Below are 24,030 nucleotides of genomic sequence, written 5' to 3'. Positions count from 1 at the left end.
AGATAGATAGAAAATCCTTAGATTCCGATTTGACAATAAAGATATTTCAGTGGTCCAAAGACAAAGACTAGAGAATATTGAATATTCTACATCATTAAGAGACCGTGGTCACCTCGGCCCTTTTCCACACTGGAACAATGTTGATACAATGAATAGCCTTCTAATGGCTCCTTGTTGAAAGTGATTGAGAAAAGGTAATGGATGTATAGAGGGAATTGGCATTTGAGTCTATTCACAGCTGCTTCATCTTAAGGCCACACTTCAACCTATTGTCCCACAGACCTTCTCCTCAGTGCTGACCTTCCTGCCCTCACCTCTCACCTTTATCCTTCCCAGCTGCTGCACTCTTATGATGGACAGCTGTTTCCTCAAGAGCCACAGGCTGTGCTCTTTGGCTCACAGCTGATTTATTCACGCTAGTAAATTTACACTGGAAAATCACTAATGACTTTACTAAATAAAGAAAATGATTTATTCTGGTCATCTTTAAAATCTCATAAAGTCTAGATTATGAAGCTTCTTCTTCACTGTTTACACAAAAGCAAAGAGGGAGAAGATTTTTATGCATTTATAAAAAAGGGAAATGAAAGGAGAATGCACTAAGCCTTCCTTAGAGTGTTTATGCTTCCAGCTCTACTGTTGGGTAATATAAACTGTGGAGATAAGCTATAAAAGTTAACATCCCCCTGTCTCAGTTCCCATTAGAAACACCTCTTACAAAGTATTTCTAAGAGAATGGTCCTCATTAAAATTCATTGCACCACAGTTTCTCTAACAGATATCCTCACAGAGCTTAAATAGATTTACAAAGCATGCCATTTTTTAATGTCTCCACCACTATAGCAGATGAAGATATTGTGAATGGCTGTGGCACTGTGACATGACTGAAACAAGAGCTACATTTAATTCACATTCAGGGACCACCAACAGCCTATCAGAGCCCAATCCTGAGGTGGGCATCAATCATGGGAGCCTGGACCGCTCTGGCTTGTGTGTTAGCTCTTCTAAAGCAAAGGAAAAGGCTTTGACAAGGGCCCATTATTCAGTAGCTCATCTTATGTCACTTCACACATCACCTGTCAGCCTGCCAGCCCAGCTTTGCACCCAAAGGTCGCCATCAGCGATCAGTCACATCATAGACATCCAAATCACAGCCTTATGGCCGACTTTAAACTGTTTTTATATGTTTAGGTGCTATTAGATGTCATTCAGGAGCACAAGGCGCTCAGAGAGACCCCACTGTAATTATTCTACAGTACATCCATAAAAAATGTTTCTCTTTTCCCTCCAAAAAGTTCATTTTGCCTTTCTTCAAAATGTAGGCTCAGGGTTACCACCTACGATAAATATGAGGCAACACTATCCATCCACTACAATGCACATTGCCCAAACTCAACAGCGTTACTGATACTGATGAGAGTGACAGAGAAAGATAATTTTTCCCCCTATTTCCAACATGAACAAACAGAAAGTAGACTTAAATTGAGGAAGAATTACATTGGGAAGCTGCTGCTGATCACTCTGATTATTATCAACCCCTAAGATCATCATCCATCAACACAAGCCTAACCAGTAGTTCTGTGCAGTACTGCAAATTATCAATCTGATACCAAGTAAATACAGAGCCATTAATTAATTAATTAATGCCAGTACCGATACTGATACTTTTAACAAATAAAGGCAACTTGTGAATGGGAGAGCATTCTGTCATGATTTATGAGATAAATCATTAAATTGTAATTCTGAAAACATTTTAATTACCACTAAATCACTCTATTTTTCATTTTTCACAATAATTGGTTAATATAACAAAATACACCTTTCCATTTTGCATGTACTTTGATAATTGGTCCTTTGGAGAGCTGGAATGTAAATGTACCCGTCTCTAAAGTACTTGGGGTTAACTTCTGTTATTTAAATGTACTATAAATAGAACAGACGTGACAGTCAACACAAAAAGGTTCAGACTGTTTTCATAGTGCATGTTTGATGCATATTTTTTTCATTTTCAAAAAAATGAATTATTTAACACAATTCACCAGACTAAAAACTGAGGATAAAAACAAAGTATTGAGCCTATCGCGCCAGTATAAATCAGATATCAATACCAGCATTGGTATTGATACTATTGATATTTGGATGTAGCTAGCTGCCTGAGGGGTTTACTAAGAATTCTTGGTCCTGTATCCTCTAATGAAGCAGCTCACTCAGCTAAACTGTGCAGTATTTTCAGTAGTGTTAGTGCATCTGAAACCCATAATTTCCTATCGCAACCTGATTCTCCAGCAATTATTCATGGGTGAAAAACATCTTATGAGATAACTGCAATTTTAGGACGCCCTGGAAGAGAGGACAGCCTGGTTCTTCTTGGATTGCTCTAAGCAAGTGTAACTTCTTCTCTGACTTGCTGTCTGCAGGATGTGCAACAGAGAAAAGAGAAAAGCTTTTAAGCAAGCAACAACAGCAGCAGACAAGGAAACCCACAAGGGAGATGGGGAAAATGACATAGGGATGGTGTGGAGTGTGCATGTGGGGGGAAGAAGGAATGGGGTTTTTTTTCAACAAAAAAGAAAGTGAGAAGCAGCAAAGGTGGAAAGAAGGATGGAATTTAAATGGCATTTGTGATAAGGTGACATTTAGAAAAATCTCAGCTCCATCTCCTTTGAACAAAAAGGTCTTGATCCCAGGAAAAAGGGGGGTCTGTCACCTCACAGGTTGCACTGGTGAAGGAAAATACAGCAGCATATGAGACTGAAATGCAGAAGTGTACACATGGATTCAAATGCTTTAAATCCTTAAACACATCCGAAATTAGTATTCCTACGTTCTCGTGTGTTGCAGTAATACAAACTCTTGTGTATAAGGTCATTGTTTTGAATTGAGCGTAATGATATTCGGGTGTTTTAAGTGTGTCATGATGATCACCAGCTATGGGTCAGAGTTCAGCCTCCTTTTTATGAGGACTACATCTCTAATCGGGACTAAGAGTTGCCATGGAGAAACATGCAATCAGCTGGTCTTTCTTTTCACTGCTTTTCACTGACTCGCTCCCTTCCTCTGCCCTGTAAACAGTACGGGCCCTGTTGTTGTCGTCGTCAGATAGTGACTAAGTATATGCAGTGTGGGAAGGAGAATCTCAGCTGTTCATCCTGGAGAACTCATCTCCCCTCCCGTTCCGGTCCTAGGTGAGCCACAATACTTCTTCAGACCTCCCTTTCCTTTTGGCTGCCATTACCCAAACTAAGCTCATTTGTCCCCCCCAGTAGACCCATGATCTGCCTTTTGTTCAGACCCCAACCTCCCATTCATGTCCCCCAGGAGAGCAGACAAAAGAGGAAAAGACATAGGCTTAAACCCTTTTGCCCAGACAGACTGTGGTAAAGCAACCATAAAGAGATGCTGGGCGTGAATGGCTGGGGAGCTCTCTAGCTTCAACTAGAAGCTGTCTGTGAAGATGCCCTCCCTTGCCCACATCAACAGAAGTCTCAGTTATTGTGTGAACATGTCCTGAAATGAAGACAACATCTTTGGCAATTTGACAACACATATGCGGCACAGCCAGATTTTTACTTGCATTTCAAATGTTGAAAGTACATCCAGAAACCTAAGTTGAATATACACAATTGTTGAAATAAAAGCAGCTGTCAAACAGGGAAGTGGATACATCATAGACTGCATATAAGCATATGTTACCAACTGTTATGTGAAATTGGTAAATGGACCTGCTTCTTATATAATGTTTTTCTACTCAAGCACTCAAAGCACTTTATACAACTTGCCTCATTCACACATAGTCTATGCCTAAGTGCATTTGCACTCCAATGAATGCATCAGAGAGCAATGTGGGGTTCAGGATCTTGCCCAAGGATACTTTGGCACGCAAACAGAAGGAGCCAGAGATCAAACCACCAACCATGGTTGTTTTAATAGATGACCTGCTGTAAATCAGATATCATATGTGAGGTTTGGAGCTTACTCTGAAACAGAGGAACACTTGTAGTAGGATCTTGTCAATAACAGGAGGCGTCCATCCTTAAGCATACCTCATCCATTTTTAGTACAGTAGGGGCCATATTTACAATTCATATTCACTTAGATTTTAAACTAACAACAGATATAAACACACCAGGAAAGTGTTTACTAGGCCTATAGGACACTCCCTCATAGATTTCTATAGAGCCTGATTTTTGCAGTCAGTGACAACATTTGAACCAAGGCTTGGCAGTGCAGGGGGGACATATCCACAGAGCACAGATGATGTCAAAACATTTTACAGGGTTCACGTTTTCATTCAAATTTCAATTTATATGGATCGGTTTATGAAATTTGAATCATGCCTCTTTATTCTGACTGAAACCTTCATATGGAGTTGTGGGTTTTTCTTTTAAAAGCTCTCACCCTGGAGGCTCCACTACCAGACGTTAAGAATTTGAACCTGACCCATTTTTCGAAGGTTGCTTAGCATGGTACATTCACTGAATTGGCCACCTACTACTAATAAAACTGATATGGAGGTAACATTTTTCTGCTTTGATTTAGTTATATCAAATTGGATTACGTAGCTGAGCTGTTTTTAAAAAGAATAAAATAACACCAGCATCATCTATTCATTTATTTTTACAAGAGTGCTTTTTGCAGATTTCCAAATCTCCCTCTGTACATGCAGTAAGGATAAGAAGATTTATTGTGTTTCAGAATTCCCCCAAGTGTTTCTTATCTGTAAAACCCAATGTTGTTTATTTTGGCTCACAGTTTGTAAAGCTGTTACTGAGTTTTTGGGTGTTTGTTTCAGGTGGAAATGTCAAACAACCTAAGGCTTAATGCAGTCAAACTGATTGCAATCACAATATCGGGCTTCATCTAAATGGAGCCAGCAGAAGCACGCACGGAAGGCTGGGCATGTCCCCATACCCAGCAAAAAGATTGAAGGTCCTCTTTTGGGTCATTGAAGTTTTCCAAAGGTAGATGAAATACAGTCTCACTGGTGTGTTCTGGGTCTCCTCTGGAGCCTCCTACCTGTCTGACATGCTCATAAACTCCCAGTGGATTGGCTTAGAGCTCACAACATATATAAAAATTTAAAAAAATTTTCAACCACTCAGTCATTTGGTGAATATCCAAAGATTAAGACCATAGCTAATAACTGAATGATAGTAAATCAAAAAGTTTACCACAACACCTACAATATGACTGAAGCCAGTAAATAAATCAATGTTTCCTGTTCCCAGTTCTATGTATTATTTCGTTTTTATTCACAGAGAAAAAATGTCATAAGATGTTACTTTTTATTCAATGATTAAAAGTAATGCCTGTTCTCTGTTTAGTCATGTTGGTCATATTCAACTATTTGTTCTTGGCATGCTATACCTTTATCTTCCTACTAAAGTTCCTGAAGGTGTTGTTCTTTAAATGTGTCCCAGGTTGCACATCAGCTCTGCAGTAAGAGTGCTGGGGAAGAGAGATACAAAAACTTAAACTCCTCTAACGATGGTGCAGTGCGCCCCTGATAGTAAAATATCAACCTTATTGCCTCGTTGTCAGATTGAATCCAGCAGCTTATGCTTCTGTTATGGTTTGTGGCACAAATCACATCATATTCAAGCCATAAGCTATATTACTGTAGCTTAGGTTTTACAGTCTTGCAGAAATTCTCTGAACTTGCAGACACATTAATCTACAAAGCAATGCAGGCTGACATATACACTAACTGCGTATCTGTCTCCACCTGTGTGATGTCAAATACAAGCTCGGGTTCAGCGAGGAGACACAGAGTGGGATCTGCCATACTATTCTATAGGGACTCCTCTGTAAGGCTTAAAATAGAAGAGATCCGTCTTTGCAAGCATCCATGCTGTTACACATACTACTACTACATAGATAAAGCAATAAATAAATGAATAAATAACTGTGTTCTCCACTATCTTAGTTACCTCTTGACAGCCTCCAGGCACTGGCAAGCTGTACAGTGTTGGAATTAGAGATTTGTTTTTTGGCCACATGTTAAAACACTACATTTTCAGAAAGAAAGAAAGTCCACCGTGCGTTTCAAGTAAAACACCAGTGCAGGCTGAACATTTGCTTACAGAAACTCATAACTGATATAATACCCTAGTAACGTAAATGCATCATGCATTAAATATGGTTCATTTTCCTTCAAACCTGATTTTTCCAGCAGTTTCTGACTATATTTCTGTGCAATATGCTGGATTCCTTCAAATATCACTTCACCATCCACAATTATTTCAGAGAGATGCTATACTTGAACCAGCAAAATAATCTTCACACTTTATTACAATTATCTCAGGGAGATGGATTTTTTTTCTCCCCCAACTGACTGACTGAACACTAAATGTGACGCAATATTTCAGGACATTTTCATCGTCTCGCTTGATCCAAGCGATACTGCCTCATCAAGGTGCTGAATGCAGACCTGCCTACTGCTTAAGGCCTAGCATGCTTGAAAGTAGTCTCACCTCCGCACAGCTGGCATATCACTGTGTGAGGTGAGAACCTGTCGGATTGTCAATTTCAGAATGTGGCAAAAATTGTGCGCTGCAGCCCCCCAGGCTTCTGACATCAGAAGGATGTGTGGGGGAGGGGTTTCAGAGGCTGTGTGGCAATCAGACAAGCACTTTGTCCACAGTATAGTGAGAACAGGCTACAAATTTAACACATCTTGAGCCTCCTTAAATGCATAATACAATTTTATTTTTTATTTATTTTGTGTGCACTTTCTTTGGATTTGAGTGGTCATATATTTTTCTATTATTTGTTTTATTTCATTTAGCTTACTTACAAGCACATCAATCTTTGCTTCTATAATAACCTTTTTCTTGTGTTCTTTAGCTCTGAGCAATTAGCACAGCTTAGCTTGATCAAACAGACCAAAACACAACCATTAAAAGATTTCTCAGTGCAGCATTTAGAAAAGTAAATGTAAAGGACATCATATTACAGAAATAGGCTGCAAAAAGTCATGTATATCTTTGTTTCCAAGAAAGCTAACTGGAAAACTCTAAGGTCTAAAATCAGATCAAGCCTTCATTCTTGTTACGATCCAGCCTGTGGGTGCAACATTACATTAAGGCCGCACAAGAGAACTGACAACTGTAGACCTCACTTCCGTCAGTTGAGGTCAGTGTTTATGATTCAGCAAAAAGCAAGAGACTGGAAAAAATGGCATGCAGGAGAGAGTTACAGAGCAAAAGCTATTGCTGACCAAAAAGAACACAAAAGCTCATCGCGCATTTGCCAGAAAACATTTTGATGACTTTTGGGAAAATATTCTGGGGACTGACTTAAAGACTTGAAAGGTTTTCATCTTATTACATCTGGTGTAAAGCTAACACAGCATTTCATACAAAGAACACCACAACAGCAATGAAACATGGTGAGAGTAGTGTGAAGCTCTCCTGCTTCAGGATCTGGGTGACCTGCCATAACAATCCAGTGGGTGGCTGTAGCTCAGGAGGTACAGCAAGTCATCTACTGATTGGAAGGTTAGTGGTTCGATCCCTGGTTCCTCCTGTATCCATGGGCAATATATGAACCCCAAGTTGCTCTCTGATGGAGAGTATGAATGTGTATGAATGTTAGCTAGGAAGCACTAAAAAAAGCTTAGAAGAAAGTGCTTGTGTAATTGCATGAAAGTGGCATGTTGTATAGAGCGCTTTGAGTACTCTGGGAGAGTAGTAGAATCAGTCCATTAATCCTGAAGGAGAATGTTTGGTCATCACTTTGTGCCCTGATGCTTAAGTATACTTGGGTTACACAGAAGCCCAATGATCTAAAACACAGTACAAATAAATCTAGTCAAAGGCTGGGCCTAAATCCATCTCTTCATACTCAAAAACCCTCTAGTGCTGCTGAATTTTTAAAATTCACCCAAAGTCCTCCATGTCAATGTGAAATACCTACTGCCAAATACTTCTCCACAATGGGTGAGGTAGGTTTGGATAATTGTTATCATTAATAAATGAAACAATCATTGAAAAACTGTATTTACTTGAGTTCTCTTTGTTTAATTTAAAAATGACTGATGATCTGAAGCTTATTCACCTGCCAAATTCTCTTGCACCGTCATCTCAGGCCCAGGGATTGCAGAGGTACATAACAAGCGCTGGGTCTCAAATTAAGTACTTCTGTACTTGCACTCACTATTTTGAGTACAGTACATGTAGTTTCGTAAAAGTAACAAGATGGTGTGCTTGTTGGCATTTCTCAGTTGTAGACAAGGTGTCCTTGGGTGGTGGAGCTTGCTGCACCATGCTATGACTTTAGTGAGCTTGGTCAACTCGTCAACTCATCAGTTTTCAGTGTGAACAGTTACTGTTATAAATGAGTACATATGATCTCAAACCCTCAGTCTAACCAAGGAGTTTATAGTGTCTCAATCTAACCAGTAAATAAAAGTGGAAGTACAATGTAACTAATAAACAACTAGTCTCCCTGAGACCCATTATGAGGATTTTGTCACTCAGTAAAACGGTAAAAAGCAGGTTCACAATATCCAATATTACAGCAGTGAGGGTGTGAAAGCACTGATGCCAAAAGACAACTTGTGTGCAAAGATGACAGTGTACATTTCTCATCTTCAATAGTTGCCATATGCAGAAAAAGAGAAGAAACCATCTTGTTGGTGAGAAAGATGAGGAAAGGTCTTTAACACCCAAAGCTACTGTTCGCCTATAATCATTCTATCTGACATGGATCAGAATCTATTGCAATTTGTCTCCTAAATTTAAGGTTAGGACTAGTTGTGACGGATGACAGCCTTACAGGATTATGGTTATATATCTTGTGGAGTTGTTTGGTGGATATTTTGTTAAACAATCAAATGGATATATAGCTATATGTGTGATTAAAGGTTTTACCAGCTCTCAGGTGAGTTATTTATTTTGGGGTTATTATTTACTTATATTTTACTATGTACTTATTTAATCATTTATTTCAAGGTTTCATGTTTAAATGGTCTTTTTTCCTTTTATCAATTTTGTATTTGTCTTTCATTTAATTAGAGTTTTGTTTTTTCATTTCTTTTAATTGTACATAGAAATAATTTCCTATTATTTTACTTCTAATGTGCCTTAATTTGGATGCTAATTCTTAGCTTGCCAGTCGCCTTTATGGCCCTATAATTTTGGAGCAACATCTGTTTATTGTCTGTCAAGGCTTGTAGTGGTAGTACAGCCCAATTTTCCCACCTTTTGTTTTTCTAACCCGATGTTGGAAAGAATGAGTTGAAAGATGGTTAGTCTTGTAACCTCAACTCTCTTGGGTGTCTTTTTGGCATTGCTTTCTCCCCCATTACCACTGAGTAAGGTCAGGTCTCAGAGAGGTCAGTTCACCCAGGAGGGTCACCCACTTCATACTAGACACTCCTGTGTCTGGAAATGGACCGGACAACTGTGTTCACTCAGCTATACTAGCTGCCAGTTTCACTTTCCAAACCACTGGTTATTAATTCCTGTCGGCACAGATCATCGTTTCTCCTCGGAACCAAAGTACATGGAGGAAGCTTAGCATTTAACCTTGCGTTCCTTTACTGTAGCTTAGCTGGCTCCCTTGTGGTAAAATTCTTATTCACTCTAAGCCCTGAGTTTTTTGTGGGCAGCCAGTCAGGAGGAAATGGTTTACTGTCTTTGACATGTTCTATTTGTTTTTTAGTGCAGTGCAGAAAAGGTTGTTAACATTCTGTGCCATCTTGGAACATTTTAGATCTTATGTATATTACGCAGATCCTGAGAGCTCAAGTGTTGAATCTGCACTGTCAACTTTTCTGAAGCAGTTGGCAAGCACGGAGATACAGAGCGCCAACTGTAGCAACACAAAAGTTATGTGAGAAGGATTATAGGGTCTGAGGTCAAGGGCCAGAGCACAGATACAAGCCCTGACTCTGTACTAAGGTCGTTTACCGGCCATTTGTACAGATGAATGCAGCAGTTGTGTCTGTGTGTGGTCTTTTCTGGTGCAATGCTCAGTTTGCAATGCTAAGCTTCTCACCTAGAAAAAAATGCATTTTGTATTTACTCAGGTTATCTTTGTCTAGTATTTACATTTGTTTGATGTATGGTTTTATAACACGTGAGCTAGTGAAACAATTTACACTTTGATGAGCTCTATTAATTCATTGTTGGCCAAAAATGTTATACGGTCTAGCTAGCGCCAACCTGGAAGTGACGAAAACTGCAGTTCCTTGAGGTGCCGCGCGAGGGTGAATGCAAAACTTCCCATTGTTTCTCACATTTAAATGTCTAACCTCACAGCATTAAAAAGCATATTTATAGTTATAGTCTACTCCCCACTCACTCACCACACACATAAATGTTTTAATGCTGGAGTTAGGAGCATGTCTGTGTCTTTATACAGGTGCCAAGACAGACAGCGGGAGCTGATATCTCAGCCTCACCCTCCAGTGGACCTCTCTATTCTGTTCCTGTTGTTTTCTCTTCATGGAGAATTTTTAAAGGATTCTCAGCTCATATTCAGACTCGTCGTGTGGCACAGTTTGTGCTTCAGTTTTGGTGAGTGAAACTAGAGTATTATGTTAGCTAATAATGAACTAATATGACTAACTGTTCATTGCACCTTTGCAGCTTGCTATCCAAATTTGAAATGCAAATGCTAAAATGCTAACAATGAAGTTGTAAGAGACCGGTGGCTATGTCTATCTTGTAGACCGTCTGTGGTTCCTGTATAAGAGATCTATTAATGAGTGAGCTTTAAACTGCTTGCTCATAGCGGGTCAGGTCTGATTGTTGGGGTTTTCTCTTATTGTAGGGTCTTTACCTTACAATCTAAAGCACCTGCTTTGAATTAAATTGAACTCAATTAAATTGGAATATCCTTGTCAGCTACTCCCCCCCACCTTACACACATCTTGTTTTTTTCCATCGCACAGAGCTGTTGAAAGCAGAGTCTATTACTTTGTTTATTGAAATTACAGTCCCTCTTAGATTAAACTGGTTATTATTACAAATACACTCTGATGCAGATAGCCCTCTAAAAAACAGCTGATGGCTGCTGCTACCTGGACTCCCTGCCGCATTGCTCGTCACCAACATTATACTCCCCATTGCTGTGTTATTCTCTCATTATTGAATCATAGAGGGGGTTTCAGTAGCTTGTGGAGGAGGGGGCAGACTGGGTGTCCATCCAAGTGACCCTCCCTGAGGACTTAACCCACACCACCCCACCTCACTGTTGCATAATGGATGAAGGACAGACATTGGGAGGGAGGAATGGAGAGCGGAGCCCTTATTACCTTGTGATTCATTTTTAATGAGGTAAACAGGTCTTTCCAGGTCACCTGAAAGCTCACACACACCAACTGCAGGTGGTGTGTCTTCCCATCGACAGCCTTATTGCTGCCCGCTTTGACATGCACCATGGCTGCAGGGGCTGCAATCGTATAATTAGGTCTCACTGTCATTGACAGAATGTGTCTCACTTCCCACAGAGTCCCTTTTCCTTCCTTCCTTCAAGTTAGACACCACCAATTATATGGTGGCAAGAAGACCTTATTATACGTGCTCTAGGCAACCTTTGCCTCACTTTTCCTTTTAGATGAAATTTTCCTGCAGTGAGGATTGCAAAGACCACCAAAACCTCATTATTGTGTATTGTTTCATAACTGATTTGATTGCGCTTTCCAGCTCAAAAATTGAATTTTATATTGATTATTTTGCAAGAACCAGTTCTTGAAAATAGCCCGTCCCTTGTGATGTTTCTTGCCCTATATAGTAACACTCCACTCAGGTAGCGGTTCTCTCTTTATGCTCAGTTATTGTACCACTTTTCCTTCTGTGTATATGTTAAGACAGCCGATAAAACCAAACCTTGTTTTGCTCTAATGGAAATAAAATAGGCTCCCTCAAGCAGACGTCTGGTTTGAAATTGGATGACAGGCGAGGATTCACGTACCGGGTGTCATCTGGGAAATCAAACCCGCTCAGTTCACTTGTTCCGAAAGTTGGCGAACAGGTACGCCTTTGCAAACAGGGAGGTGGAGAACTCCCACAGCAATTCTCTGCGAAGCCTGTCGGGGCTGTGAAGGAGGGAAAAGGAAAGAGAGAGTGCAACAGGAAGGTGAGAACAGGAACAGATGGAGAGACGCAGGGATTCTACATTTACAGTCATTTAAAACAGGTGCTATACATAGCCAAGCCTTCAACCAGTTCTCTCATCTAAATGATATCATTACAGCAAGAAGTCATTAAAAAAATCTTTATCCCCCAGACTGTGTACATTTCCCTCTTCTCTCTGGGGAGCAGGGATGAGAACCAAAATTTAGGGGCCCCTCAAGTCATTGAATTTTGCTTTTTATCACAACTATAGCTGTGCTGCATGTGTGTCATTGTGCTTTATATGGGATTAGAGAAGATGTTTTCTGCCTGACTGGCCACAGGCTCTCAGCAGCAAGACGAGGATCATTTCCCCTGAAGAGAAAAGCTCTGTTCAGTCTTGATGTAAACCTCGGCACGTACACCCCACTGATGTTTAGAATAGATTGTCGCTCACATACCAGCAATCTTTATCAGTGTTTCATACGTTTGAGATTAGAGAATGCATATTTCCCAAAAGGTGCTTCAAAAAAGATGGAAATGTACAGTCGTGTTGCTCGAGAAATTGCAGTTTTACCATTTTAGCATCCATGAGGTTACTGTCACCTGGGTTAGGATTAGGATTTGTTTAAGTTCACATTCACAAATTTTTTTATAGAATGTTCACATCTTTGAAACGTCCAAATGGGGATTGTTTTTTTAACAGAAAAAAACTGTAATGCCAAATGTCTGTTGACAAACCCAACCCCAACTCAACACCTAGCTAGATTGCTGGTAGCCTGATAAAGAGGTTAAGCACTGAGCAGAACCCAACCCAGTACCACCAGTAAAGGCTTTTACAATCAGTCTTAGGAGTGATATTTTGACTTAATGAATGTCACACCCTCCTCCACACTCATTCTCATGAAAGAGCTTTTCTCTCTATTTTAAAGTCACAGGTCCAGTGTAATCTGAACTGAGTAAAGCAGGATCCTCCTAAACTCTTTGTTCCTGTATTTACTTCAGGCGGCTCTCCCTGTTTACATAAATTATTTAGCGCAGAATTGCATCCACCATACAATTGGTATCCAAAGAAAACTATAGACATTGTTACTGACACGACTGTTTGATCAAGCGTGTCAGGTTTTAACTTGGCAGTCACAGCCTTAGTCACTAAATGGATAAATCAATGAAACCCCCATTATTCTATCAATATAATCATCCAAATCCCATCTTTTTTTGTTGGACTTCAGGAACTAACTATGGTCTGTACCATAATCTGCAGTATGTAACCGAAATCTGAAATTCAAAGATACTAAAGTAATCATTCGAATAATAAAGTAATAATGCTATTATATGCCGTATATTGTCTGAATACAAGAAAGTCTCTGACTCAGTGGCCTACATGTGGGCACTGGAGTGCTTGGCACTATACAAGGCTACAATACTGTACTGGTAACCTTAATCAGGAACTCAATGGGACCGTGAAGGCTTGTACCCTGAGGCTGTCCTGCAACGGAAAGGACAACTAGGATCAGCGGCAGTCAAGCCACAGTCCAGGCTAAAGTATCTATAAACACATCATAAAGCTTGCATCCTGAGATGAGATGCTCCAAGAGTGCTTCAGGCAGCTGAAGACAGACCGTGATGAGGAACAGGAAGAGGAACTATCATGGATAATCAAGTCCCTGCATGGGTTGTACCAATTACCGAGGAAGAGGCTAAGACAAATCCTATCAGTGGCTAGAAAAGGCTGTGCCCGGGCGTTGGTTTAGCTCAGTGCAGGTAACCAGATGCCATATGACTGAGAATGGCGGATGCCGGTTTGAGTCCGACCAATGGCCCTTTTGACTCGTTCTCCACCTCTCCTATACTTGCAATTCTTCACTGTACCTATCAAATAAAGCCAGAAAACAAAGAAAAAAAAACATAAGAGCAAGCCCCCGGCACCGGATCCAGGCAGTCTGCCACAGCCAACAGTACCCAAGTTGCAGGCTGTGCAAAGGTACCTCTGTACAGTACATAGCAGCAGAATGTAAAAGCATAGCCAAGTCACTGGAATAGAGTGCGGGAAAAAGCTGAGCTGCATATGGATTAGAAGTCCCCAAGTACTGATGGGTGACGTTGCCAAAGGTGTTTGAGAATGGCAGGGCTGTGGGACTTCAAGTTCCAGACAGACAAGCAGCTACTGGCCAAACAACAAGACAGAGTGGTGGTTGACAAGGAGCAGATTACCGTTGAGATGGATGTGCCAACATCAGAAAGAACAAGACACCTGGATTGAACCATATTGTTGTGAAACTGGGTGGATGTGTATTTGATGTGTAACTGAAAGGAGAACAAAACTTTTTCCTAAACTTTTTTTTTTTTTTGCAAAATTGGTGAAGCCTTATGTAAATATTTCACTGCTTATTTTACATATAGTTTTTTTCTCTGCAACCACTGTTCATTTACATAGATCAATCGATCGATAGATGCATTAAAGTAACTTCCCAGTTGCAAAGAAGGCTGCCAAGTTTCACGACTTGCATCTAAAAAGACTTAGCCAAGCATGAGTTGGCATTCCACTGAAACTGGAGAACACTGATCACAAACATTTCACAAAAGTGTTATGGTTTGTTGACAGTTTTGACACTGACGGTTGTATAAACTGCAAACGTCATAGAATTTATGTGACTTTCAGTTGGCGTCATTTTCCATGTTCAAAAGTAATTCCTCTGACATTGGTATGTTTCTGAACTTTAGGTCAGAAAGTGTAAAAATCTATAAAGAGCATTTAAATAGATGGATCGCTATTTCTAGTCTTGAATTCCCAGATGGATTGTAGAGATTTATCTGGTGCCATTCTTTGGTGTTGTAAGGTGTTTTTTTTTTTGCCCTTTTTTGTATAAGCAATCAGAAACTAGCAACAGTAGCTAGTTAAAACTTTTGTTTTAATATGATATGTTCAACATGGGTCCAGCACATCATTTGAGTGCATATTCATTGTTACCCAGGCTCATCAATCTCACAAACGGAGCCTTTGGCGGCCCTTTTTCACTCCCTGCTTTCAAGTCCTTTAATGCTATGTTAATGCAGGCCCTGCATTCACTCATATCTTGCTTTCGATTGGCTTGCCCGCTGCAATTTGCTGCTAATGGTCCAACCACCACCCCATCCCATTCCACCCCTTCTACCCACCTCCCTTTCCCCATTTTCACTCTCCTACTCTCTCTCTCTGGCTCACTCTCTTCTTCCAGCCTTGAGGCGTCCTGTTTCAGCTCCTTCGCTTTCACTCACAATGCTGTGGAGAGGGTGAATGGGAGAGGTGGAGGTGGTGGGGTGGGCATTTAAGAGAGCAGTAGGTGGGAGTGGAGTCTGACCGCAGAGGGTCTAGTGTTTAAGAGAAAGGGAATTCTCTCTTTCACTCACTCTTTCCCTCTCTCAGCCTCTCGTTCTCTCTCGCTCTCTCTCTCTCTCCTCACTGGCTGCTCAACATCAGCTGGCTCTCTAGGTAGACTCGAGTAAACACTCAAAGAGAACAGAGAGAAGAGGGAAGATGACAGAGCTGTCAGTGCTCTGAGAGATACAGACCGGTGAGAACATTTGTCAGGGCAGGCTGATAAGGCTCTCCTCAAGGCTTCTTAGATTGCTCATCGGTGGAGAGGCTGCAAGCATTCTCTTCAAGGTAAGTTACCTCCTTTACCTGCACTGAGCCAGTGTTTGAATAAGAGCAGAATGAATGGGCTGCTTCACTTACCTAATTAAGATCCATTTTGAAAAGGAAATGGCAGTGAATGACAACTTTAAACACACTGTCTCAGCTCTGTTCTTCCATATTAGTGTATATTCAAACTTTTTCCAAAGATTTCTATCCTGTTTTGGCCAATTTTATGAAATGCATAGATAGTGCAATGGTTATTGGCATTAGAAAAAATCTTTTGATTATTCACTGGATTGTTTGCCCCCCAAAAATGAAAATTTGGTGTAACTAGCGTAAGCTGACCAACATTTCAGATTTTTCCTTTGATTTCTGAGGTGCTTTGACAGGTTTTCATGGCAGTGATAGTGACCATGTTGAAATCTATACATCGATCTCACATGGAGAATGTGTGGATGATGTTAGCAAAACCATTTCTTGCTCTGCAAAGCAGTTACTGTAATTCATTCTATGTTTTGTAATTCGAGCCTTCAGGTTGTCTTAATTGTGCTTTTTACTGCATGCACCTGGCTGCCAATTATGTTTTACTGGGAAAAGTTTTTCCTCTTGTCGGCTGTTTCCCTATTATTACCAGAGAGCCGGTAAAAAAGAGTGATGTTTGTAGATAGAACAGTGTCATAATCTGCTGAATTATTCTACCTTCATTAGGGCTGATGCTTATTGTCCGATGGCACAGCAGTGCCAAGATGGTTAGTGTTACTATGCGCTTGTCCAACGTATGTGAGTGTGAGCATGCATGTGTGTTTGGACTACTTGCTGAAGTAGGTCCAGCTGTACACTTTATGGCTGCCAGCAGACAGTAGGCTTCTGTAACCCAGGAGACAGACAGCTGCTCTGCATTAGATGCTGCCGGTTGGTTCCTGTCCCAGATCTCCAACATACACAGTGCCTGTTGTAAAGCGGCAGCCTTACTGAAACAAACACACCAGCCTGGTCAGATGGCAAAAAATGTCTTTAGAAATAAGCTCTTTGATCGTGTACACAGACACAAATAGTTTTATTTCTTTAAGCTCAGCACGAGTTTGAAACAAATACAACAGGAAACGTGCTTTGCTTCTGCATGCATATGATCACATCTATGGATGAGATTGTCAGCAGCTCTGCATCACCCTGGCAACCAAGAAAATTTTCTAAGAAACCAAGTACTTGGCTAACCCTAGCTAGGTAGTTTTAATATCACAAACCTAACCCTACTTTTATTGATTGAGTTAAAAAAATAAAAAAAAAGGGAGTCCCTTGGAGGACTTGAACTGTGGTCACACATAGACATGTCAGTGGCATGGCTATATGCACAGAAATTAAAATGTGTGAAATTAGCTGGATAAAAATCACATTCAAGGAAATACAAATAATGGGGTGTGTAGGAGGAACAAAGAAACGTGTTTCTAAAAGTATAAAATATTAGATTACATGTGGTGCTTATGGGTTGAACACACATCTCCATGTGCTTCCCAACCTCTTATCATGAGTTCAGCTTCATGCTTTTGTTTCCAACAGGAGTTTGTAGAGAGAGAAACCATCAACCTGAGGGTGTTTGATAGACTAGTATGCTGACAGTAAATATGGGATTTTTAGGGTTTCTGCCAATTGTGGGGGGTTTTTTCTTCTTTTGTTGGACATAAGATAAAACACTTAATGTTAGTCTTCTGCCATTTCTGTCAAAAATGTTGCCTTTGTGGTCACAACTCCCTAAAAGTGTGTTGGTAAAACACAGTAACATTAGCAGAATTATAGAGCTGTCATTGGTAACTGAAGCAGCAGCAGTATCAGTCACACCTACAGTATGAGGCAAAGACAGTTACTAGTCCTTTTTTCAATTTGTAAGAGAATAAAAGGCATTTTTGCTAAAAAAAAAAAAAAAATTCAGAAATACATATCTCTTAAAAGTTTTCAGTCTCGAAAACTTTATTTTGGGCCACTATAGGTTTTCCGCCAAAAGCTGGTGAAATCCTTTAAGGTGTGTCAGCTGTTCTTCAAGGCAGGCAGAGACGGGATTTATTCATTTAAACTTTACACCTTGAAGCTGTTTGAAGAAAATCACATCCTCATGGTGGCTGATATCAAAACCTTTATCTACATCTTAGGGAGAATGTGAATGGGTAAGTTGGTGCAGAAGGCGAGAAGTGATGAGACCCACAGGAGACCCACGGGATACCAGGGGAGCATGTGCTGGATGGTAATTGTGTATGATGAGAAGATGCACACACGGGGAAGGAGCCTGGCTGTGTTTCAACAGCCGTCTAAGCCTTCAGGTCCACTGCAGACCTTTCATATCTTCCTCAAATATCTCTCAGAAGATTTACAAGTAATTTTAACCTATTTCCATGTCCAACATGGGTCTGAGTAATGTCGGTGTAACAGGAGTGCCATGTGACCATCACTGGCAGCGCAGGCTCGGCATATTAATGTTTTATGATGGTTTGGCTATGCATATAAGTAGCCACTGACAGTGACACTTGGTGTAACGATGAGTGGGAAACAGGCCTTTGTTTGGACAGCTGTTGGCTCCGAATGCTCCGTGCCCTACAAAGCTTTATTAGAGGGCGACTGTCTTTAACCCCACTTTGCTCCTCCACTGGTGATTGAGAATGAACAATAACGTGGATATTCACGATGACCCACGTTAGACAGGACTCAGGAGAAATGCTCTGGTTTGACTAAATGAACCTCATGTTTAATTTAGTCTGGTCTGGACAACCTTTACTGTCTCTTCTGCTGCTCCTCTCTTTGTCTTTCCTCATTGACATTGTTGCTGGTTTTTGATGAAATGTCTCGCTTAAATTATAAAGTTAAGCCAGATTTGACATAATTTATTATTTACAGTGCAAGATAATTTAATCTGGACTCTGATAACAGATTCAGGGTTTACAAAGAATAAGTCAGACTGCCTTTGGTGATCCCCTAATTTTCACGTAGGACAATAGCAGAACATATTTTTTTTTATTTATCCTCTTAAGGAAATATCTACCAAAATAATTCCCCAGATCTAAGACACTACTATATGTGTAGATGTATATATAAACAGAGTGTGCAAGTTCAAAGTTCAAGCGTAGTCTAGTGGTCAATATCTCAGCTATATGAAAGAAATGCAAAAACCAGCAAACAATTTCTCGCCGTTGGAAGGAAGATATTGGGATTGATGATCTAGCTAGCAAGTTAAAAAGAACTTGTTTTTACATTACAGATACAACTACATATTGTAGGTGTTGTGGCATTTTTTTGCATCTATGCTTATTAAATGGTAGTCCAGTAGAAAATATATGAAATTTGTCAAAGTCTCACTTCAGTTCATATCTGATCATGTTGTATACTTCACTCCTGAATTGAAAGGCATCATCATAGGGAAATCATTCAGCAGGCATCCAGTTTTATTAATTACAAGACGATGATGTGTCCATTTATAAGGGCTTTGCTTTCCTGTTCTCTCTTTTTTTTAAGTATTTGTCAGCCTTGGAATTTACACCGGTTCTTCAGAAAGTTAATTACAGCGTTGCCCCTTTCCCACTAAAGCTTACTCAGATTAGTCATCACCAAAAACAAAGGCACCCCGTCAAAAAAATCCAGTGTTTTAACCACCCCAGATGGTTGTTCCTCTAATGCTAATGGGTAACGGGAAAGAAGTGGAAGTCTTGGAACTGTTGGATCCGGGATGCCTTTGTATTGCCTGGCCCTTCACTGAAGGCAACCAATAGATGAACATTTGTGGTAGACACTTTGCTCTGACACTTTGCCACCACCAGTGACCTCACACATTGGAATGTATTAGCCATAATGTTTTTGAAACGTGATGGGGGCCCTTTCGAGAGGGGCAGACAATTTAAATTTGAGAAAATGGTAAAAAAAAAAACAGGGAAGCCAATGAAGAGCCGACCCCGGGCACCGGGGTCATTAGGCTCATACAAGTGTCTGAATGGAAGGCACTCCCAATTTGGACATGCAACACGCTTCAGGCTTTCATTGCAGACAAGGACAAACAGATGTCCGTGTATCACAGCCAACATGCTTGCTTCCATTGCTACTGAAGAGGGGGGAAAAATCTTTTCCATCCAGTTTGAATAGAAATAGCAAATAAACCTCCAGTGTAAAGCCGTGTAAAGTGCTAAAACATGCAGTCTTTGAATGGGCATGAAAACTCTTTGGCATGTTTGCCCAGAAATGCCTACATTTACCATTCCGGTTACTCTGGAACTCAGACATGTACGATAGTTGACATGGGACAAGGCCTGTTCCCTGAGTTCATATTGTTTTCATCTGCACATGAACAGATGTGGGTTAACAAATAAATTTGTCAGTAGTGACTTGCTGTCGGAATTTTCACATTCCTGAGTTTCATGACTAATAGCTGGCACCTCATTTCTAAGCAAATAGTGGCCTGTGGCCCAATTCCGACCATGTGGAAAAACACATGACCCTGTTGTTAGCTGAAACTCTTGATTACATAAAAACGTACACTGTTCTTACTCACACATGCTGAGAGAAAATATAAATAAATAGCTCCTGTTTTCAAAGAAAAATCTTATACTTCTAACTATTGTCTGTCATAGTTTTATAAAGACAAACATCAGTATATGAGAAGAACCATCAGTGGTAAAGGTTTTGTTCTTGAATGAATTAAAAGAAATGATCGTGGTTGGGGATGCCCTAAAAATCTTTATCCAACAGCCATTGCCAGTATTTCTTTTTCTTTTGTTCTTTATAAAAAAGTGACCTGTTTTAAAGTTTGTCATTATCCAGTTGATCCAAAAATGACAGAAGTGATAACCGCGAATACTTAATGGGAACTGACAGTGATGTAATCTTATCTGCAACATGCTGATATCAGTCAACAGCAACAGTATCATCCAATACCAATATTCAGCTAATATATTGGTACATTGCTAGAAAACAGATGAAAGTTGTTGACTGTATCTGATGTAAATTAAAAGAAACTAATTCCTGACCTTTGCGTGTGACCCACTGCATACTCAAAAGTATAAAATGTCAGTCATGTAAAATTAGACAGATTGCAAGGAGATATTACACCCACCTTGCAGCTGATAAAGCCAGGTGTTTGTTACATGGTAAGTTTAGACAAGTGCCTTCAGTTGACATCAATACCTCTGTATAGCATTACAATACAAGCAGCACTAGATAAAGTCAGATTTCTATAGTAACTGTAGTGCAGAGTACACAGTGAGGAGAGGAACTAGGTAGAATGGAGGGCCATGAGTACACAAGCGTCTGGAGAAAACAGCAGGTGGACGTGCTCTAAAGGCTACTCATATGAAGCTGCCAAGCTTCCACACCACACAGGGGTCACACTAATAAACAGTCGGTCACCAGCAGCCAGCATGTTAAAAAGCTCATGAACAATGAGTAGCATCCAACCTCTCCATCTGGACCCAGTGAGAACAGCAGTGCAAGACCGAGGCACCGCAGGGGAGGAGTCATAAAGAATATTAATGGGCATCACAGTAAGCCATGACTCAGATCACAATGCTGTAAAAACTCCGCCAAGATTTGAATGTCTGCTGTACTACTGACTCAGTCTCGTTTGTCAACATTCATTTTCTCCATATCTTTGTGTCAAAGTGGGAAATTGGTTTTGGTTGAAGAAATAGACTTTCTGGGGGCAGTTTCAGTTTGACACGTCTGCTGAGGCTTCAAATCACTTTTTGTGAGACAGGGCACAGCATTGGCAGAGCACTCTCTCTGGTATCGAGATAAGTGTTTCTGCCGGCATCTCAGATACAGCCTCCCATGTCCACCTTATCAGCCGCAAACACACTAACCTCCACTAACTCCCCCGCTATCTGTGTCATCGGATCCAATGGGGTCACAGTGGAGGGCGAGCGAGCGCTGTCTCAGTTTGATGAAACCAGTCTTCTTTTCATCTATGAAAAACAGACTACTTCACTTCATTATTCTTTAGAAAGTCAAGGTATTGTTTTTATTTTCCATAAGAAAAGCAATAAGCAAATAACAGACACAGAGAGTTTTGGTGAAAATCATAATGTATTTAAATCAGGCTAAAGGCACTGACATGAAATCAGTTGTTTCTTTCAATCTTCAAATGGAAAGAACTGGGCGAAGGCTGCCACTTGGACCCCAGATCAGGACTAAAATAATCTTGTTTTCCTTTATTGTTAACGTGAGTAGAGAATAAACCATTTGCAAATAATTGTAATTTTAAAAAAGGCGGAAAAACTTTTAATGGTATTTGTATTCCAATATCAGCTTTTGGAACAAAAATACAGATGGCTATTTTTAAAGAAAAATACTAGTAAATCCAAGCCTTTTTTTAGTCCAATTAACAGTCCAGAACTGGAAGATATTAATTTTACTATCATGAAAACAAAGACAGCTTTTAACATTTGTGCAAGAAATACTGTTTAAAACAACTGATAATGAATTGTTGGGTTTTTTTCACATGCTATTTATGATTTTGTCAGCTAATGAATTTAGCAATAAATGTGTTAGCAAAGATACCTGCTAGACATGCAGCATCATTAGCATTAATGCCAGTGGGAGTCTGACAGTTGATCAAATCAAAGTGCACAAAGATGCTAAGACCCTCTGTAAACTGAAGCAGACTGCTGTCCCTGTGTGGCTACACATTACTGATCGTGATCGTGCCTTTGCTGTAGTTGCTCCCAAGTTGTGGAATGATCTACCCTTGCATAATCTCTTCTCTCTCTGAATTTAAAAGTCTTCTTAAAACATATTTATTCGCTGAAGCCTTTGGCATTGATTAGAGGGGTTGACTGAATTTGTTTTAACATGTTTCAATTTATTTTAGTTTTTTTTGTTATTTATTTTGGATAATTTATCTTATCTTATTTTAATTTTCTTTACTTATGCTATTAGCATGTACAGCACTTTGTGAACTCTGGTTTTATGTTAAAGTGCTTTATAAATAAAGGTGGTATGGTATGGTATCATAAAAAGAGTTCAGCTCAAAAGACTATGATTGTATGAAATACAATAGTTTTACACACTGATCTAGCTAATGTTATTACTGAAAGCAAAGTCTCATTGATCTTATTTAGATAATAATTGACTATGCATGGACATATTTTGTAAGATTTCAAGGACTGTGTTAAGTATGTAGGTTGTATGTAGTCATTTAGCCTTAGATCACAAAAATGGACAAAAACATGTTGATTTGCAAGCTCTTGTTTTTGTAAGCTCCTGGTTTTGTGCTTTATAGTTTTATGACCGTAGCTTTCTTGACTTTTCTGAAGTGACTATACAGTATGGCTACTGTAGCCCAAAATGCCTTTAACAGCACAAATATAATCAAGACTATCTAGCTCAGTGGCTTAAATTAGCCTTTTGAGGACTAGCAGACAGCAGCTAGCAGCCATACTTGTCAATCAAAGCAGGAACAGACCTTATTTTAAGCTTCAGGACAACACCAGGCTGTAAACATGTGAATTCTGTCCCATATATTTAACATGGCAGTCTAAGAAGATGGATTTGCTCTTGGAGCATTTTGCTTACACCAAACCCAACTTTAATCCTAACCACCAAAGTGAGCTGCTAGGTGGTAAGTTTAAGATTCTTTTTCTTACTGCCAGGTCTAGAGGCATCAGCTTTGTGCATGGCAATATTATTTATCTTGCACAAAGGGTGACCAACAGGATCAAGATGAAAGTGTAACCAGGACAGTGAAGTTAGCACAAACTGCCCTGGAACAACTCAAAACCCAAACCTGACACATCACAAGGTTGTTGTATTTTCTCGGTCAATCTTGTTTCCATGTGGCCAGCGCTGTTTCCTTGTTGGTTAATGATATTACCAGTTTTCTCCTTTTCTCCAAATGTGTACTTCTTTCTCTTTTAGACGGAAGTTTGGGTTGAAAGATTGGCGCGCTGGCTTTGTTCTCTTCCTGCAGACTGCAAACGTAGAAACCAGAACTTTTAAACTCAGGGCCCAGTGATGACACATTTAATTGTCACTGGAGTCCACCTTAGTTGAGACATCTACCATATGGCAGGTCCAAAATAAATCAGGCCATGAAGCTGTTACTCTACTAAGGCAAGCATAAATGTATAGCAGAATAACACAGAGCCACAGTCACTACTGGTGGATAACAGGAGCAGCGTCAACAGACGACGCAGCAGCCATCTGATAACTCGACAACAAACAAACTGAATAATGAAGCAGTGTGCCCCACTTGATGTGTAAATGTTGTAAATATTCAATGACTACAACTACAAATCAAGTCCCAGGACTGCATGTTAAATGGGTCTGATAGGATGCACTTGCTTTCTTTTCATTTCTGAAGAATTTATCAAGCTTGCCTAG

The 24,030-nt window shown here is 40.0% G+C and overlaps 1 protein-coding gene across 3 annotated transcripts in view; it reads left to right on the top strand.

Annotated features, from left to right (window-relative positions):
* LOC102199413 (tenascin) overlaps positions 1 to 24,030 on the top strand; it is a 104,905-nt gene that overhangs the window by 33,608 nt on the left and 47,267 nt on the right. For 2 of the 3 annotated variants that reach the window (XM_005745809.1, XM_005745808.1), the window contains exon 1: positions 15,288 to 15,708. The exons of the other annotated variant lie outside the window; for it this stretch is intronic. The gene's annotated coding sequence lies outside the window, so the exon portion shown is untranslated. Of the gene's footprint in view, positions 1 to 15,287; positions 15,709 to 24,030 lie in introns of those variants that run through there. 3 annotated transcript variants of the gene reach the window in all.

This window comes from Pundamilia nyererei, unplaced genomic scaffold, assembly GCF_000239375.1.
Source record: "Pundamilia nyererei isolate P.nyererei 1_Seehausen unplaced genomic scaffold, PunNye1.0 scaffold00167, whole genome shotgun sequence".
NCBI classification, from domain to species: domain Eukaryota; kingdom Metazoa; phylum Chordata; class Actinopteri; order Cichliformes; family Cichlidae; genus Pundamilia; species Pundamilia nyererei.
This window is presented reverse-complemented; position numbering and strand designations above follow the sequence as displayed.